The sequence below is a fragment of the Cinclus cinclus genome, chromosome 5 (genome assembly GCF_963662255.1).
Source record: "Cinclus cinclus chromosome 5, bCinCin1.1, whole genome shotgun sequence".
Lineage (NCBI taxonomy): Eukaryota > Metazoa > Chordata > Aves > Passeriformes > Cinclidae > Cinclus > Cinclus cinclus.
In genome coordinates, this window is record NC_085050.1 from 39,121,466 (window position 1) to 39,142,482 (window position 21,017).

Here is a 21,017-nt window from a genome sequence, read left to right on the forward strand (position 1 = left end):
AGTCCACAGTCTTAGCTAAAACAATTAGTGTATGCATTAATTTTCTTATATGTATGGGCAGAAGATAGTATCAGAGTCCTGTAAGTTTGCAAAGTTACTTGGGCTCAGAATTTTATTCATCCTTTACTGATTCCATTATACATGTTTTAAACACCCAAAACAGGAGCTTGTACCAATACAACCTCCTCTGATTTCTAAGTTTCTAGAGAGCACCTTTCTCAGAAATCCAGACTGTACTCAGCAAGAGCATGCCATACATTGTGTAGGTATGATGGGTGTGTGATATATGTATGTTTTTCATATTTATTAGAATTCCAGCAGTTTCACACAATTCTTTGACGATCTCAGAGCACCCACTCACCATTTCACAAAACCACATTGATGCAAAACTTTATAAGTCAGTAGTTGTTTAGTGTAATCACCAGAAATGCTAATGCTTCCTTCTTTCCTAGATTGCTGCAATATGCTAGGAAGACCATCTATTTTCATGACTTGAATGACTAAACTGACTGGATCATTAATCAAGTGCAAGGTGACCATAGACTCCACTTACATATTTCTCTTTCAGTTAGACATGCATTCATTTTTCAAAGAGTGGTTAAGAAACAATATGTGCTTATTGATTTAGAAGACTTTATTTTAATATTTATACACATACGCTGACAGGTTCACATAGTATTATTAAAAGAAGAAGATAACTTGGCTTTTGTTTTGCATTTTACTAACTGAAGAAGTTACCTACAGAACTGCTTAAAACTTTTTTTGTTAGCCTCCACAGGACTTCAAGTTCTGGGTTAAAAATATTTTCCCAATTCTGGGCATATGACAGCAAATTTCAGAGATAGCCTGGCTGATGACATGTGTATACACGTTACTATGGCAGACACAGTTACTATGACATAGGTGTGATTGCTTTTGCCAGTACTTCACGTAGCAATCAGAAGATATACTGGAAAAGGATTTGGCATCCAGTATGTAAATGCCAATGCTCCGTGGATTACTGTCTAGCACTTGGGGTTTATGGTGTTTTTACTGTGTCTTATGGGATGGCAGCAGAGTAGTCAAGGAAATAGGATGACCCAGTAATTAGTGACCTACCACAGTATTTTTTTAAACTGTCTCATATATTTGTTTATTGTTAAATTCCCTCAAAAGTGAATCCCAAGAAAACACCTAAAACCTTGCCATCAACTGGTTATGTTTGGTGAAAATTATATAGAAATGCAGGATGCTGTAAGCCATCCAAGTGTTTATTAAGTGAGTGGCTCCACCTGTGGTAAAATGGTGTTTCTAATGGACAGTCCTATGCTCCTGAGCAGCTGGAAAGTCAGAATGTGATGCAACTTGTGGCTAAAAGAATATGCCACATTATGGAAATTTCTGCTGAAATCCCTTGTTCATTTAGACCCACAGCTCTGTCCTGTGACAGCTGGTGAGCCAAGGCCAAAATGGTTGTCCCACAGTTGTGTCCTCCACTGTGATGCACAGAAATAGGAATCTGAAAAAAGTGCAAGACTATAGGAATATAAAGCAGCAAATCTCCCCCAGGGTGCATAATCATTTTTTTTTCTTTCTCCCTGTTCTCTCTTTCAGTACTGACCAGAACAGAATGCTTTTAAATCACTCTGTCAATCCCAGGAAATACTGGAGTTGGTCTGTCAATGTTAATATTGACTGGGAAAGTGTTTGATGCTTGCAATGTCATGAACACTAGATGTTTTTAGAATATACAATCAGGAAAGATTTTTCCAAAACAGTGTATTCACATTAGTGATCATAAAGTTCTCTGGTTAAAGCCAGTTTAGAGCAACACTGAAGAAATACTTTCAAAGAACCCTGGAAACATTGGACATGCTTTTGCTATGACACTGGAAGGGGAAATTTAAGTCTCTCAAATCCCTACACTTTCACTCATAAAACTTCCTCAATACTTGAAAATCTTGACGAGCTACATGATTATTAACAACTTGAAGAAAACTGAAGGCCATTGTTAAAGTTTGCATTTGGAAAGCATTAGGGGAGAAGAGTTTTGCATATTCTTGAGGCAGGATATGAGATTCTTTCAGTAGATGTTGTAATTATTATGGAAGAGAGTGTGAGATTTTAATCACTAAAATTCCTGAAAAATGTAGCTGAAAACTGTGAAGAGGATGGTCATTCAGGAGGACAAAAATACTGTAGGACATTTGTAGAAGGTCATTACTTGAAATATTTTATGTAACACTAAAAATATGATATTTCTCAACTCTTCTAATTGCCACAGTCCATAAAAGCACCATATTAATTTTAATTTAATTAGATATTTTCATTTTTTTGTTTATTTGTGATCCTTATAAGTCCTTGTAAGATTTGCTTTACTAGGAAATTACATGACTTCTTGATGACTTCATGTGATAGAAAGAAACAAGGCTGAAGTCTCAATTTAACTGCAAAAATCGACAAGTCTTTGCAAAAGAACCTGTCAGAAAGACATATTTGCATTTTTTTTCCTTTTACAAAATGCAAACAGAAAATATCTGTGGGTGTTTAATTGGAGGATTTCTCAGGATTTACTTTTTAGTTAAAAGCAGAACAAGAAACTCAGAGGGAACAAATAACTTCTAGGATGCCTACACAGGGATTACCAGAGTTAAGGTAAGGTATTCTGAAAAAACATCTTGAGAATAAATTTCCCATTTTTCAGATAAGTGTGGTTATCATATTGTCTAGTTGGCTTTTTTCCTAATGAAGGAGTTTATGAAGGACACTTATTTTGGTGTGGAACAAATTGTAAATCAACTCATCTGAACTTAAGAAAACAGTTCTGCATACTCCCCCACTGAGCGTAACTCCTCGCTGAAAAATGCCCAGGGCTGGAGCTGCCCCTGTGCACCCTGACTGCCTTTCAGTGCAACTTCACTCAGATGTTTCCAGCACTCTACTTTTTCCCTTCAGCCCACATCTGGGGTGCTGGCAGTCCCCTGCCTGCATGTTCCCTGTGCTGTTACTTGGGAGAGCTGGGCTGATGAAACCTCTTCTCTGGCTAGTGGCAATCAGCCCCGTCTGTGGCTGCAGTCTCAGGGCTCTTGCATCACTTGTCAAAAGGCTGTGCCATGCCCTTGATGGCAAGTGCCCAAATTTCAGTCTTTTGCAGTTGAAGCACTGAGAGTACTCGATTCAGCAACTGAACTTTATGAAATTTGTGGGAAACCAGAATTGGTGGGACCTCTGGACCTCTGAAATTTGAATGTGACTGGTCAGTGGATTTAACAGGCTTGTGGATTTTTATGAAAAATATTTCTGTGATGTTTGTAAGCAAAATGTTTGGGATCAAGTAAGATGTCTTTGCCAATGAAGATTATTGGGGATTGGAGCATCTCTCTTATGAGGACAGGCTGAGGAAGCTGGGTCTGTTCAGCCTCAAAAAATGACAACTCAGAGGGGAACTCATCAATGTCTGTCACTATCTAAAGGGGGCTACCATGAGGATGGTGCCAGGCTCTGCTTGGTGGGGTCAAGCAATAGGACAAGAGGCAGAAACTGATGCACAGGAAGTTCCATCTGAACTTGAGGAAGAACTTAATTACTGCTCGGGTGAGTGAGCACTGGAAGAGATTGTCCAGAGAGCATGTGGAGTGTCCCTCACTGGAGATGGTCAAGAACCGTCTGGACACAATCCTGTGCCATTGCTCTGGGGTGACCCTGCTTGGACAGGGACACTGGACCGGACCAACCCACTGTGGTCCCTTCAAACCTGACCCATTCCCTGATTCTGTGATTCCATGATCCTGCCTCCTGTTTATGCTAACAGTAAATGTGAAAAGGTCACAGCTGAGGAACTGATGAAAGAGCAGGCATGGTTCTTTACACACGTGTGCATTGTCATTCAGTTTACAGGGGAAGCTTGCTGTGGTGGGAGGAGGAAAGAGGAAATAGTGTTTTCCAATGTAGGCTTGTAGCATCTGAAAAGCAATAGTTTATTGTAATGGGTGATTCAATGGACCTTCTCTGGAGCAGTAGCCATGGCAACCCCTTTTCACTGGACCAGTAGCTCTGAAAATTGTGAGAGCTGAATGAGTTTATACAGGACATTTGTATGCATTTGCTAAATACAAGAAGATTTCATTTCATGTCTCAAAATTAAGTTTCTAGTATTAGTATTTAAACACAGTCAATCATATAAATGTAAGGCCATTACATATTTTTAATCTTATAAATCTAGCTCTAACACTCTTTTCCCAGCAATTTATATTCTGGTATTTGCTAAGTTCGACTCTGTTATTAACTGAATCTGCATTCAATCTGTCAAGCAATTGAGAAAGAAATCCAACTTGTAATTTTCTCAACTCACTTCTCTGTGTGTGACTCCCTGTGAAACTCTCTCAGGATGTCACTTACTGGCAGCCACCATTCACTATAGTCCACAACTTCTGTAACGTGAAACCCTTATTCATCCTTATGATCCCCTGCCATACGTAAAGCAAATTACATTAGTGTTGATGCATGCAACCAACCTGCATAAAATCTGCCTTGTTCCTGATTACTAGAGCTGTCATCAAAAAAGAAGCCCTGAAGTGAATAAACAGAAAGTAGTTTTATTTTTCCTACTGTTGTAAATGTAGTGTGAACAAGGGACCAGAAATTTTCTGAATGCATTAACTCTGATAATCCATTTCTTTTACATTATCTTTCTAGTGTTTTCTGTTTTGTGCAGGAAGCAATCAGCAAAAACTCTTCTGTATTTTATTTAATACTGTAAATTACCATTGAAGGAAAAAAAAATTAGAATCAATTGAAAACATCCCCATTTCACTCCAAAGACAATCTTTGAGGCAGGATTGTATTTTTAGGAGACATGTTTCATCTTTTATTCTCCTAGGGTCAGAGGATCTTCAACACACAATAATCTTTATCAAACAAAATTTGTATTTTACAAGTACATTTAATTACTTTATTGCTTAAAAAATAAAACTCCAAATCAAATACAGTAATTTATGCCTAATCCACCTGAAAATTTTTCTTGTTCCCTATTATGAGCTAGAAAACAGTCACTGTTTGAAATTCTTAGTTTCTGTTTCATTTTTTATTTTCCTAATACTCTTCAATGGTTTCTACTGTAATCAAGAAATACAAAACAACTGAAAATATTTAACGGTGGAAACCACTGTAGTTACAGGTAAAAAATTGGAACTTTCAGAATCCTTCATCTTGAATCTGAAGTAAATATACAGCAAATTTTTTTAGTTTCAGATCATTTTTCTATACTTATGCAACATCTCATTTGTGTTTTTTTTTTACTTCAATAGAAATTTAGATGTTTTGCCTTCAGAAAGGTGCATTCCTCACTCGTGCATTCAAGTGATAGCTGTATGGAGCACCTGAGTTGGAAATATGAGATCTCAGTTGTCAGCAGAAATAAAAGGTCACCTTTCATTTTTTGAAGCAGAATTTTGAGGGCTAAAGATGCCTGTGGTGGATGTCAGGCTGTGTTTCCTTGTTTGTTAGAGCTTACGCTATGTGAAATCACTTGCTTTGTCTGTTCCTTACATGTTTTGTGTGACAGTAACATTGATTGTAAAACCTTCCAGGATATATAGAAGAAAATGGGTGGGGAGGCATGCAGAAAGCTTCTGCTGATTATGCTCCTTCACCAGTCAGCATCTGTTAAAAATAAACCAGCCCCAAAAAAAGCAAACTTGAAATGGGATTATAAGTCATAAACAAACTAATCTGTTTGTGTGTACTCATGTGCATACCAAGTAGGGATACCAAGTTCTTCTTGAATCTGAAAAACACAATGAATTGGCATGCAAAGGAAGTTGTTGACTATTTCTTTTAGTTCATATCTGTCTTATAATAGCATAGAAGACTCTAACATAGGAGTTACTGAGAGATAATACAATGGAATTCCTATCCAAGCATTTTATGGACTAAGTACCATCTTGTGGGATAGCTCCATACCTCCTGAACTAGAAATTGAAAATATTGTTTTAATAGCACAACTTTTTTTGCTATTAAAAAAGCATATGCATACAGGGTCTATGGCTTTGCAAGTGATAGAAGTCAAATCTATTCTCCACATGTCACACCTGCATATCAGGGCCTGACAGGATTGTCCTACAGGATGACCAATATGGCATGTTTTGATCATTTGCTTCAAATTTGGGACTGTAACAGCTCCTGTGACCAGAGTAGCTGTAATTATACTACCTTTATTTTGACTTTTTGTTGCAGGAAGCTGCAATATACTTTAGTGTGTATTGTGGTAACACAAGTCACATTTTCTTAGCATCAAAATTATTTACAGATTCCTTTTTGACCTAACCTGATTTTGGTTTTTATTGCATGTGAATGAAACATTTTGATTTGATATAAAGCATGGTAATACATTGCAGAGGCTATGCTGAATAAACTATTTTACACAGAGTTAAACCTCAGCAGGTTTAAAGCTTTTGTCACTTTGGTTTTGATAAAAAATAATTATGTATGTCTTCCTTGATTTTTCTGTCACAATGAAGAACTTGGATCTTGAATTTGCAAGCTGGACCCTTTAGTCAGACTGTGTCAAGGATTTCATTTGCCACTGTGATTGAAAACTCCTTCTTTTCTGCCTTAGGGCTTCTATGCATAATTTTGACAACTTGCTCTTTATCAAACAAATTGTATCAATCTTTAAAACTGCTGTTTTCCTTATTTACTTGCAAGGTTTGAACATCCAGCTCCAAGAGGAAAGGAAAAGCTGCATGAAAGAAAAATGTCAAGGTAATTTAAAACCAATGGGAGAAGGTTTATACTTTTCAGGTCTTTACAAGCTTTGCTCTGCACTCGTGTTTTGCTTTTCAGTTACAGCCCTTTGTGTTTCCTTTGGGCTGTGCTGGTGCAATATTCTCAGCGCTCTACCTCATGTTTCACTTGTTTCCACCAAAGCAAGAGGAAATCATTATTATGTTTGATATGCATATAATCTCAAATCCATCAGATAAGATCCTTATTTAGTGGGTTTTCTCACCAGCCTCCTTGCTCAGGACTCCTTGACTGCCTCATTACAATGAAGCTAAGAGTAATATTTTTGATCCTAAATTATCTTACTTGGTCTGGAACCCCATGCACAGTGGTGCTGCCAGGTGTATAATTAATGAGTAACTGGCTGGATATTCTGTGGTGATAACTGAGGAAAAAAAAGTTTATAATGGTCCTTAAATTGAGATCTTTGAGAAAGCATTGATTTATGTACTGACCTTTCATGGATTTTATTGGAGAATTTCCTTTTGAAGTAAGGATTTGTTCCTGAATCTGGGTGGCTCATGTTCTGAAATTGTTCAAGATCTGGCAACCTGCAGCATTGATGATACGTTGATTTATCTGTAAAAAAAAAAAAAAAGCTTGGCTACCATAAGTATTCTCAGTCACAAATTAACTGTGGCTTGTGTGAGTTAATTCACTGTATATTTCAGAGCACAAGCATTGCACAGTATATTAGCTTATATGGAGACTTAATCTGCCACAGACTAACTGCTTTTGATGCCCAAACTTGTGGTTTAGGCATGCTCCTTATAAGTCCTTGACCTTCGAGCTGTACTTCAAAAGCACTTAATGGGAAGGCATTAGTGGGAGGCAAAACACAGAAGTTTTCTTTGAGAAAGAAGCTGGGTGTTTTGATTATTGCATCTTTTTGGTAGTGTTCCTGTTTTATGAAAGATCTGAAATAACATTGCACGGAGATTGGATTTGGTTATGTAGCTAAGAATTGATTTCAACAGATGTCAGACCACTCCTGGAATTTTAAACATAAATTTTAAAACATAAATAAAACTGAAATCACTATAAGGGAGAACAGACAGTTAAATGGAAGTAACAACTTTTCTTTGTTTATTGGAGTAACTCTAGGAAACATGTAATGAATTTTTCATACATCCAGAAGTAGTAACATCAAAGATCATTGAATGGTGATATAGTCCTTGTCTTAAAAATACATTAACAAAAGGAAGTAAGTGCAGAAGGCAGCTGTAGAAGTAGTGCAACTCTTTTTCCCTTTCCCAGACAACAATGTATGGAAACTTAAGAGACTGACTCAAAGGCAAATACTTGAAGATAGTGATACTGCTAATGAATTTTTCAAAAGTCTGTATTTAAAATTGCCAGCTTCCCTTAGGCACATACCCACCAAATTCCAAACCTATTCAGGAGTATTTTATAAAAACCTGTAATTCTCTTTCATTTCTGCAGTTTTCTCCTAAAACTAAATTTTTATGAAGACTAAATATATAATACATATAATTGATAAAGACTAAAAATAATATTATATTTTATCTTATAACTAATAAAAACCTATATATTTTTCTGTTGAAGGTGTAGGGATAGGAAAGAAAAAGAAGGCATCAGTGGTACTAGGTAGTCTTAGAGAAGCTTATTTTAAGCTTAACTACCTTTAAAGTATCATCAAATTAGACCCCATATCTTGATGTTGATACCATGAATCAAAACATTCTTGCATCATCAGAGTGGTATCAGAAAGCTCTAGAATTTTCTGCAACCTGAGTCTGATGCATGTCCACAAATGTTTCTCAGTTTTTCACAGTCAGCTCTACGAAAATTTTAAGAGCTAATACCTGCTACCTGCTCTCTTGAAAAAGATAGGGGTTTGTTTTCCTTTTTTTTCCTTTCTTTAGTTCAATTGAAAAATTCACATTAATATTGAATGAAATTCTGAATATGTTTTTTTATTTTATGTAGCTGTTTCCATAGTCACAATTTCGTACCCCCTGCATGATCTAACTGCATGCACTGAATCTCCTTCTCACTGTTATTTATCACTGTTGATTTATTAGAAGGAATTCAAGGTTAGTCATTAGCAAACACTAGCCATACTTTCTTGCTGATACAGTATGTAGTTTTCAGCAGTGGGAGGAAAATTCCCTGACAGAATTGTCTGCTCTTTGAATGCTGCCCATAGAGAGGCAAGAGGGGGAGAGAGATTCTTTGAACAAAAGAAGCAAATCTGCTTTGACAGCTGCCAGTGTAGCGGTGTAGACCACACCACTTCAAAGCCGTGATGCTCTCTCCCATCACCATCACTATCAGTGCTCCTGGGCATTCTCTGGTCACTCCACAGGGAGAGGATAAGTACCTGAATTATCAAGTATTTTCTATTATTCTCACTTCCTCCTGGCTCAGGTGAAGATGTGGTGCAGAACTGTTATCTGCAGTCCTCCCTCACTGACACAGGCAGGTGGATTTTTAAGCCTGGTCTGTTAGCTAGCGATAAAGACTGTCTCTGGGCAGGCAAATAAATGACAGGTCCAGGACATAAACATTAATAATCAAAACATTTTAACCAATATAGCTCATGTCAATAATAATCTATATTCGGCTACCTAATAGAAAACATTATTTTTACTGTGAAATAGTTGTAATTTCTGATGTTCCCTTTTCTGTCTTGTGTGAGGAGAGAAAATGTTTACTGGCAATTAAATCTTTGAGTGACTCTCCCTGTCTTCATAGCTGTGTAAGGTAAGAAACTATAATGCAAGCTGCCAAAATTGTGCAGTGAGCCATGTCTACTGGCTTTTAAGTCCTTGTAGTGAAGTTATCAAGACAGAAGTGAAAAACAACCCAATGTCTTCAGAGGTGCAAACACTGCAATGGCTTCACATTACGTCACTGTCATGCTTATGAAATATGAGAGAGACACAGAGCATTTGTCTCTTTCATGAACTAACTCAACTCTCTCAACATTGCTGGTGGCATGAAATCAGGTTGAAAAAGATAAAAAAAAAAAGAACCGCGACTGAATTTTAACTATCTGTGTGGCTGAGGCTAGTTCTGATTTTTGTCAGGCCTGAGCATTTTGAAAAAGTATACTTTTTTGGTATTCTAAAATCCATTGTGAATAGGCTGGCTACCCCAGAAAATGGAGATTGATATGGAGGGGCAAAAATAAGAGAGGGAAAGGCTCTGATTCAGAGTTTGTTATTGCTAAGTATACATATCTAAAAGTGGGGTGAGTTTAACTGGCATATTACTCAGACTGTGGAGGGCAAAAATGTCACTCATTCCTTTAGTGGCAATAGCTAAGAAAATCCAAGGTGGTCTGAACTACCTTCTGTGAGATATGCTAGTAAGTAGAATAAATATTTAAAAAAACACACATCACTGCATGCAGTATAAACATAGAATCCTAGAACATTTTGGGTTGGAAGGGACCTTTAAAGGCCATCTCTAGTCCAGTGTCCCTACAATGAGCAGGAACATCTTCAAATAGAACAGGTTGCTCAGAGCTCCATCCAGCCTGACCTTGAAGTATATATGAATAATGTGAACAGCCTGAAACTGTCAGTACCTGCTGTCTTCCACTTTAGTGAAAGGCTGCATAGCATGTCTCTTCTGCTTGGTGCTTGAGACTCTCATGCTATCAGAGATTCAGGTTTGTAAGTCTCCATATATCAGCTTGCACTGGATCCACCTTTGGGTGGAGCAGTATATCCTGGTTTTCCATGTAGGCGTGAATATTCCTGCACCATGTTCCTCCTACCCTTTCAGTTCTAGTGTTAGTGGCAACACCTTCTGTCTCTGTGCATACTAAATCAATATATGTCTCTACAACCAAGCTGCTGTCAGGAAAATGTAACTGCACTTGACAGAGCCTTCCTGTGCTCCACTGCTCAGAGGTGTTACTTGGAATATGGATCACAGTTATTTTTTTACTTGATGTTAATAATGACTTGGAAATAGATTGTCACAAGCAATTTATTAGAAATAAAAAATTATTTTCCAGTATTCAGTATTATCCATGTTTTCTAGATTGTTACTATAGGAAAAAATATTTGATAAGGAAAAAGAGAGTGATTTCCTGTAGAAAAAAGGAATATCTAAGGCAAAGCTTTTTCTTAACTTGATTGGAGGGGTACAGTGCTGTTTGTTTCTGTATAAAATGGTTGTGTTTGTATTATGGTTTAAATGTGTTTTGAGTTGTGTTTAATACATCACATTCTGTTTGGAGCTGTGCTGTGTGTAATAGCAAAGTGATCTGTCCGTGCAGGAATACTGCCTACATATTGTAACACACATGGGATTCTCTTGGGGCTTGTAAAATACTTCATCTTTCTGAATTTATTCTTTCAAGAAAACTAGCATTTTTTCTGTACTTTGCATGCTTACAATGCATAGAAAGAACATGTAACATTTGACATGTAACGTAAATAATGTGTTGTTAGTAGATGTCAGAATAGCGTGATGCAGAGTACAATGGAAACTGAAAAGGTCTAGCTTGGTGCTCCTTTTTTTTGCCTTGGGATTCAGGAGATGGAGATAATCTTGGGGGTTTTTGTTTGGGTTTTTGTTTATCTGTTTGTTTTGTGTTTCATATATTAACTGTGTGCCTGAGTGCTGCTTTTGAATCCAGGACTTGTTTTAATACCACCAAGATAAATGCAAGTGTTCATGTTACCCTGGCAGGGCTTTGTGCTTAAGCTTTTTATCTGTGAAACAAAGATGTTGAATAATGGCTCACCTTGTAAGCATTATAAGGACAAATTCTCTAGCCTTTGTGAGACAGAGGTACAGGGTTAACTTCAGGTTTTAATTGTAAGGTATTTTTAAATGTTATATATAAAGAAAGGTTGTTTGCCTTAAACTGCATTCTTTGGGGAAAAAATTAGTGGTTAGGAGCACAGAGTTAATTTACATCACCCTTGTATTCAAATCCAAAGAAATCAGCAGCTACAAAGTGCAACATGGTTAATTGTTGTGCTGTGATCAAAACATAGACTTGGGACAAGGCATACAAGATGAGCTGGCCAGGTGTATGACTAAACACAGGAACAGAGAGGGGGTAGGTCTGAATTGCCTCTGGTCAGCTGTAATCAGGAACAGCTCACAGTCCTTCCCTAAACATAGTTACCTGTGCTACCTCTTTCTTGGGACCAAAAAGGTACAATGGATTGTTTCAACTTCAGCAAACAGACTGTGCAAAACTCCCCGCTGGAGACGACACCACACGTATTTAGTCTCCATTTCCAGCTGTGTGTTTTGATTACTACTGACTGAATCACAAACCTCACCTGGTTAGTGACTGAGGCAGGTTTACCATGGAAAGTGATAAACTTTGGATTGTGCCCCACAGTACATGTACAAGAAAACCCTCCCTTCACCCCATCACATGTGCAATTTCCACAAATACATATTTTTATCTTTATAGACTTACATCTTGACATACGAAGAGAGAACACCAATCTCATCTCTGGAAATGCTATGCCAAGAGAAAGAGCAACACACTACCTCCTGTTCCTACCCCTAGTTTGCCATGATTATTTCAAAAGATCAAATTAATCCAGAATCCAAAATATAGGTCTATTTTGTGAGGAAAAGGAAACATCATCCAGTTTTCTTTCAAAGCGAAGGACAACATAAGTCTCAAGCCAGGATTGCATTTTCATACTTGTTTGGACTTTCATTTTCACTGTTTATCTATCCAAATTCTAGCTGTGGCTGCAGTACAATTTATCAGTAGCTGGAGACAAAAGTAATTGCATTTTTCTGATTTTCCTAATTTGTTAGAGCACTTTTGGCAGTTACTGTTAGCTGAGCAAGAACTGTAGTCTCAAAAATTATTCACTGGGGTATATTTCAGTTACAAAGATGAAGTTCTGGGTCATCTAAAGGGTGTGCTGAAATGAAGTGAGGGAAGCTTATAGAAGTTGCTGCTGAAAAATAAACTTACTGAACCAGAATTAATGTGGGGTTCAGAAGAAGATTTTTTAATGTTTAACTTCAAACATTACTTTCCCATGGATCAATGACTGCTTTCACAATACAACATGAAATAACATCAGCTATTTTTTGTTTACTTTTTCATAAAAAGAATTATTTCAAAGAAATGCTGAAATTTATGAGGCACCTAAATTTTTTTTAATTTGTAAACTTTACTGTATGATATTGATATTAAAATTTATAAACCAAATTTTATTAATCTACTAAACTGTGGAGACCACCTCTCTTATTTATGTAAAAAATTGTATTAATCATCAGTAAGATTTTGCCATGAATTTGATGATATATAGTAGGTGTATATATTAAACTATGGAAAGGAACCCTCCACAGGAAGAATCTATGAACTTACCTCTCCAAAGACTTCAAAGTGCTTTCAAAACAGGTTTGTTTTTTTTTTTTTTTTTCCCTTCCTTGGATCCTCATTTAAATAGACTATTTCAGAGTTAGGATTAATTGCTAACTTTTAGAGCTGGATTTTTAGAAGTACAAGATTCTAGAAATCTTTCCTTTTAAGAATACGATGACAGAAGGACTTAAAAATTTCTGCAAAAGAAATTCTATATTTGTGTAAATAATTCTGACTGCTTGTTTACAAAAGGAGAACCACAATAAACTTGCATTTCTTTCACTTTCTATTTTCATAGCTGAAACTTGTTGCTAACTGCCTTTGTGTGGCAACATCTTCATGTTGTGCTGCAGGAAGAAAATAATTTTCTACAATTGAAAAGCACCTTAATACACCATACAAACTTTCAGATTCACATGGAACTCTATGCATAAAAGTTACATTAGATTTTAGTCTTTGTCCCTTGCCCATGATTTCTGAAGAAATTGTAATAATACATGCCCAGTTTGAATGCCATTCAGTGGAATGCAGAATATCTGATAAATTCTCTTTCTGCATCCTGCATAGATATGTTCTGAATAGATGTTGCAGTAAGATTAGTAGTCTAATTATTGCAATCCACACATGATGATGGCTCTACTTCCTTTTTCCATAGAGCTGTCCGCAATTTTCGCAAGTTCTTTGGAAGTGCCTGAATATAGTGTAATATTCATGAAGTAAGGCAATTTTAGTTACTACATCTGTAGTACAAAAGAGAAGTTCTTTATTTGGAAAACCAAAAAACTGGTGTTTGTGTTGGGCAAGAAGATCTTTTCTTCAAAGAAGTTTGATTTCAAGCTCAATATCCTAAAAAAAGTGTCTGGGATCTTGAGGGGATTCACAAAGTCTCACTCAACCTCTTGTTGAGGAAGTAATTATAAATACCAAAGCAGTGCATAAAAACTTGTAAGGAAAATGTGAGTGGGGTATTGCAAAGATTGGAAAGCACTGAATGCAAGCACAGAGTCTGGAGGACTCTAAATTCGAGTAATCATGTCAATCCTTTTATTCAAAAATATGCAGCTCCTGCTGCAGTCTGTAGATCAGCATACCTTGCAGATCTGTATTATTTTGCCCTAAACCACACCAAAAGAAACAGATTCTAAAACTAGAATGTTTTGAAGTAATGCTCTAATGTGTAGACAAATATCAATTGTGCAGGCTGAAGCTGCTACGTCTTACTTGTGATACAAATACTTGAAATAAGTAAGATCCTTGTTATAGTATCCTTTCTTGTTTCAGAACCTAAAGATTTCTAGACAAATGGTATTGCCTCTATCAAAATTTTGTGCTTTCACATGTGCAAACCGTTTATGCATTTGTGCATTAAAAAGCAATGGACAATAGAAAGGTATTTGAAGGCACCTCAGGTTAATTTCACAGGTTCTAATGCAGTTGCTGAAGGTTTGCCTTTGACAGAACTTTGGCAAATCCTTTTTGCTGTTTCATTTTTGCCCCATGTGGCTATCACATTCAGATTTGCTCTAAGGAGTTTTTCTCCCCTTCATTTACACTGAGTGACTTAACAGGTTTTGTAACTTGGATTTTATAAAGCCAATAACATCTGGCCATATTTATTACCACTGTTGGCACTGTCCAGGAATTTTGGAAGCAAAACTGCATGTATGCATTTCTGTCTAACTTATATTTTTACATAGATTCCCTTTCAGTTTGGAGGGAGGAATATTCTTTTAAAGTCTCAGGGAATCCCTGGCTCTGCTATAATCTTTGTCTTTAAATTCTTTAAAGAAATATTACTGAACAAACTTCAAATATGGATGAAATAAAAGTGAAAGCTTCCAACAAAAATCTAAGATATATGATAATTATGCAATATATTTTAGTCAGTAATATTAAGGCTGTGTAACTCAGTAAGTATTGTAACAGAAATAATAAGATCAAGCCATTTCTTTATGGCCCAAACTAGGGTAAAAATCAAACAAATGTTTACATTCTTACACTCTTCTTTTTCTAAAAGGCAAAAGTTCTTATATTTTCATAAATAAGAACAAAAACGTTATTTTTTTGGCACGTACCTGGTGTTTTAAAGGTACTTTTGAAAATAGCTGCCAGATTACTATATAACATAAAAAGTCAAGTTTATTTAAACTAGCAAAGCAAATCATCACAGTAAGAAGGAATGCTTGTAGGGAATATTAAAAACAAAGACAATTTTCAAAACAATCTTTATGAAAAGTTCATGTGAAGAGCATATTAAAACACACCTGGTTTCTCTGGATCTGATCTGGATCAGTAGAACTGATTGAGACATCTCAGATGGATCCTAAAAAGGAATGAGGGTTTTTTTTTTCTCTCAGGTGTAATGGATGGATAGAAACAAAGGAGGGAGAGGAAGCTTACAAGCCAGGAAGCATTCCTTCTTGACAGGGGTCAGGCTGTCTGGGAGCCAGCTTTCAGGCTTCAATCTTAATGCCCTGGTGTCTTGGGAATACAAAACATGGCAAAACCTGGCATTTCTTCTGTTTTTCTGTTCTCACAGATAAGACAGTCTTCTGTGAGGAATTCTATCTCCTGTATATTTCCTACTTGGGAGATATGATCTGAATGTCTGTACAAAAATTAAGTACTGTAGATATCCATGTGCACTGAATGCACAAGATGAACTGGAATAATTTTTTAAACTAATTTAAACTAATGTCTGGACATTTTTGTGTCTGTTCTGCTAAAGGCTATTAGTGTTTAATTCAACGGTTTTGATTTTGTTCACATTTGTTGTTTGTCACACAGGGCTTATGACACCCTGTGCATGGACATGACAATCAGTTAACTAAATTTTTTTCTTACACAGATGTAACATAACTCAATCTTCATTTTCACAGACTCATTTTAAGGGATGATCTATCCCTGTGCTGATTCTGTTATCTGAAGACACCTGAGTGAGGTCATTATGGATAACAAGTTTGCTTTAATCTGTTGAATCAAGTCCTTCTCAACCCATATTTAGTAGGAAAATCACAGACAGAGCTCAGAGCAACAAACTATAGCACACGTCATTTAGTAACAAAGCCGGAAAGAAATTTCAGTAATTAAAGCTAGAGGTGTACAACACTAAAACCCTCTAGAAATTCACAGTCAAACCTCACTTGGCTTTTCAACCTGCTGAAAAGCAGACTTATATTTCACCTGTCTTTGAGAAGATATTAAAATATTTATTTATTTGGATATTGATGGACATAGGGCACTGACAAAAATACTTATTTTTCTTAGATTCTTAAAATTACTACAAATTACAGATCATGAAGCACATTCCCTTGGTGTGTACATTTATGGTAAGAAAAACACGTAAATGATTAATTATATGGCTAGTGTTTTCTTTTTCTTTTTTTTTTTCCTGAAATCACCTACTGTATTTGTCTTTTACTTTTCATCATTCTTTTATGTTAATGTTTCTTAGAACAACCACAGTTGGACTGTTGGCATCTACACTCTGTTATATGAAGCATGGGTGAACAATTTTCAGCTACTGCTTAGGTATTTTTTCTTTTACTTGCCTTCTTTAATTTCAGTTAGCTTTTTGGCAGACAGATTTGATCAGCTATGAACCTACCATCATTACCTGTGTCAGTAATGAAAGGCTTGCCAGGGCTTTAATACCATTGATTCCTGTATTTTAGAATTTACTGGATGGCAGCTGTCCTAAAGGACGTTCTATAATCTTGCAAGGGAATTATTTTGATTTACCATCTTGGCTTAGTGTAGATGCTCCTTACTATGTGGGAACTGGCAGATGTAAGTGAGAAGGCATAACTTGGCTTGCCAAAGAGTTTGGAGCTCTTTACTGGGTAGGGATACAGTAGATTTGTGTATGTTCCACCCAGCTTAGAAACTGGGCTAGAAACGATATAATGCCCTTAGGAAGGGTCTATGTAACCACACAAGTGGGTTTCATTCAAATAAACCTGTTGTTTGTTTCAAAAACAATAGTGAATTTCTAGTATCAGTTTTCATTCCTGACTTAAAATGGAACTACCAGAGACTTTGCAGTAGGATGGATTTATTATAAATGTTTTTGTTGTTAACATAGGATGGGGAGAACTTTCCAGTTCAAAGGGGAGATAAACATCTCTTAGTGAGAATGACAAGATTTGCAGAATCTGATGTTACCAAATTAGTTTCAAGATCCTTGGGTACTCTTGGGCTATGAGTTTTCTTGTCTTATGAGCAATTTAACCTAGAAGTCCCTTCTGGCAAAATTCTTACAAGTGTTTAATATTTAAATACACATCCTCCAGCATATATAACAACTTTGCAAGCTAGTGGGCCAGAGTTCCATCCAGGGGTCCCTTCGTTGTGTGTAAATGCCTGGTAATACTGCAAACTGCATCACTGTGAAACAGTTTTGGCTGCAATCAGCCAACTTGTAGCCATCTCATTAGACAGCATTTTTGTCTCAAACTCTGTGAAATTAATCCTGTATATTGGATTGGGGGCTAAGATTTTAGCCTACATTGCTGGGGCAGAAGTGAAGGAAGGGTGTTATTAGCAGTGCTGCTCTCAACTACCACATTCTAGTGCTTAGATCTGTGCTGTTGTTTGGGCCAAATCTATCTGGAAATATGTTCAACCTTGGAAGATGGAAGCTAATGCATTCTCAACTCTTCTGCACATACTTACTGTGGGAATTTCATCCTTGACCAAATACTTGTCAAAAACAGTCCGGTGAAAAATTTCAATGATTTTGGGAATGGGAAAGCCATTTTTTTTTCTTTTTACCAGAAGATGTAAAATTTATAACCAAATGCACATTTAGTTTTGAATTTTAGCAGCCATACATGGTAGCACTGCAATTTAATATTGCAGTCAGGGAAGATTAAGTTTGAAGTTGATAACCAGAAATAAACACTCTTGGGTTACATGCAGACTCCTATAAAAGAAGCCATTTATGCAAATATGCATTTTATTAATTCTTTAAAATTGACCACAAGAGATAAGACATACCTTCCAACATTCACTATTTCTTGAATTTTTCATACAGCTGAAGCAGAAAGTTTTTCCCTACTTCTCAAAAGAATACAAAACTCAAATTTCTGAAGTGTTCCAAGAGAAGTGAACCACAGAAACACTAGTTATTTTGTATAAATTTATTACGTTATTACCTTAAAATTAAGCGATATTCATGCAGGAGTGACTTATATTTTGAGATCTGATAGAATAGCTGCTGCAAGAAAGTTTCATTTGGTTGTGCATATAGCATTTGGCTTCACATGTAGCATTTTTAAAACCCTCTACACTAATAGAATGGAGTTATAAAAGTGCTTGAAAACCAAAGTGATCACTGAGTTTGTAAATAGCTCTACTGTCAAAATGGTTTGAAGACACATCACTTGATTTAACAATTAAACTCAAGATTGAACCTAAGCCCATCGTGGGTTTGTGAGACATAAAATATAGTACAATGTACAAAAGTTTGCTATTAGAGGATTGACATAGGTCAGCAGCTGAAGGTCTGAAGTTATTGGAGGACAGAAATAATTTGTGTCCTTGGGTTAGAAAGTCATAGTAGTACTCTTACTGGGTGTATACTAATAATATGGCACTCAGTACCACTAGTCAGTGTTCTGGCCTGCAATTTTTCTGTCAACTTGCATAAAGAGAACCCGTGGATAAACTCCTAAACAGCTTCTCTTCCACCAGCTGCAATGTGCATTAGGTTAAAGAATTTTTCTTCTTGTAAAGATGCATGGTGATGGCTATAAAAACCTGGCAACTTTATGTCAGTTAAACCATTGCATTTAACAGAGGCATCTGCCTTCCTTTGTCTTAAATAAGAGATTTCAACACTAAGTTTTCTAGTTGTGTATGCCATGTATTTTTATTTTTGGGAGGGGTACTTAAAGATAGTTTGTATTTCCCAAGATGGTCTGTATCATCAGATCACAGAAAACCAACTGTCAGTATTGATCATAATTCTGTTGGGTTTTGTTGTGTTGGTGGCATTTTTTAAAAAATATGATAAAATGTCAGTAGTGATGCATATCCTGAGTAAGTTGGCTATATGAGCACAGGCACCTATGCACCTATTACTCTCAAGAATGTCGTGCGAGAAAAAAGATTTTCTGTCATCTGTGGTTGCTCAGCAAAATTGCAGAGGGTTGTGCAAAGTTGGTTACAAATTACTCCAAAGTAAATAATATAAAGGTTGCAGAATCCAATCAGTAAATGTCAAAACCTAAGGACCAGTTTGAAATGAGATAAATAAAGTTAATTACCAACCTCATTAATTCAGGTGATTTTAGGAGGATTGTCTCCATGGCAATGCAGTTTGTGAAAAATTATTACGATTAACACATTTGATGAAAATACAATGTTTTGCCTACGTTTTATTTGCTACTGCAGTAGTGGTTGGCGTCACTCTGTGGTTTAAAATTGATCTGTGGATTAACTGTCAAGCAATTATTAATTCTGTTAGTAATCTATCACTTTTATTAGATTCAAGACCATTAAATGAAAACAAAACATCATCAGTTTCATGTGAAAAGAAGGTAGTACAAAACTTCTGCCATGGCATCCATTGAGTTTTCAAAGCATGGGTAACATTATGACAGGGAGAACAGAGATGCATGTTGAGGAATAGTGGGGTTGTGGTTGATATGAAATACAGCTGAACTACTGTCACATGGTTGACAATCTGATGGGTTGGTTTAGGATTTTTCTAGTTACCTTGATACCTCTTTATTCTTTTCATTACTGCCTGAAATCCTACTTCTGGCCATATCAAAAGCATAGGACACTAACCTTGTGTTCCTGTGCTTTGGGGATAAAGCTTGCTGTACTCCAGCAAGAAATCCAATAACGAGGATCTCTGTGCAGACTGATGGAGTGTCTGTGTGCCATTCTGTGACCTTCTGCCTTTTCTTTGAATGACAGCTCTTTGTTCGTCCTCTCTGCTACATTCATTCCCAAGGGAAAACCCTAGCACACTCACACCCACACGATAGTGAGCAAAAAAAGGGAAGAATGGGGACAGAGCAGTAGGCTCAAGAGTCTCGTCCCATCATCTGATTATGTGATTAAGCTAGAGAGGGAAAAAATGCATTAAATATGATTCTGTGGCCAAAATGATCCTTCTCCTCCTCCATACCATCTGCATCATCTTAGAGCCAGGCTGGTTTGAGTTGCAGAAATTTGAATTAACTATCTCAGATAGTACTTGTTTTGAGCCTTCTGAATTGCGACAAAATTTCCCACTTTAGCAGGCTAAAATGATAAAAAGAAGCACAAAAATCTGGCTCCCAAAATGCCAGAGAAAGGGAGCAAATACTCTGCTACGATTTGAATTGGTTAAAGTGGAAATAGTAAATTCATTGGAGTAGTCAATATTGTTATGTAGGAATTTTTTTTCACAGACCATGTATTTGACTCACTCAGTTCTGGCTAGTAAAAGTAAACAAGAGGATATGAAGTAATTTGCCCAGATGGGGATAATATCTACTTAATGTAGAGTAATCTTTTGAGTGAACTACCAGCAGTAGGTACCTGTATGTATGCATTTTCCTCGTTTAAAAATAAGAGAATATGGCTACACATTTTGACATATTTAATGTGGATTTGGGTTTTTGGTGGGGATTTGGTTTTGTTTTGTTTGTTTTTGTATCACCAGAAGTTTAAACTGGGTGACCTGACTGTGGTTCTTTCTGGATGTTTGGGCTGTTGTGGCTATTTACAGCCTTGGGGAATCCTCTCCCTCCTTCCCTCAACATTGCATTGCCCATACCCCCACAAACACAGGCTCAATGCCAGTCATTGCATTTTTATATGTGTTTTATATATATATATTTGCATACAGAAAGATGAAGCCATGGGTCTGTGAAAGGTACTGTGAAACTTATTGATTTTTTTTTCCTGAAAAATGCCTTCAAAATAA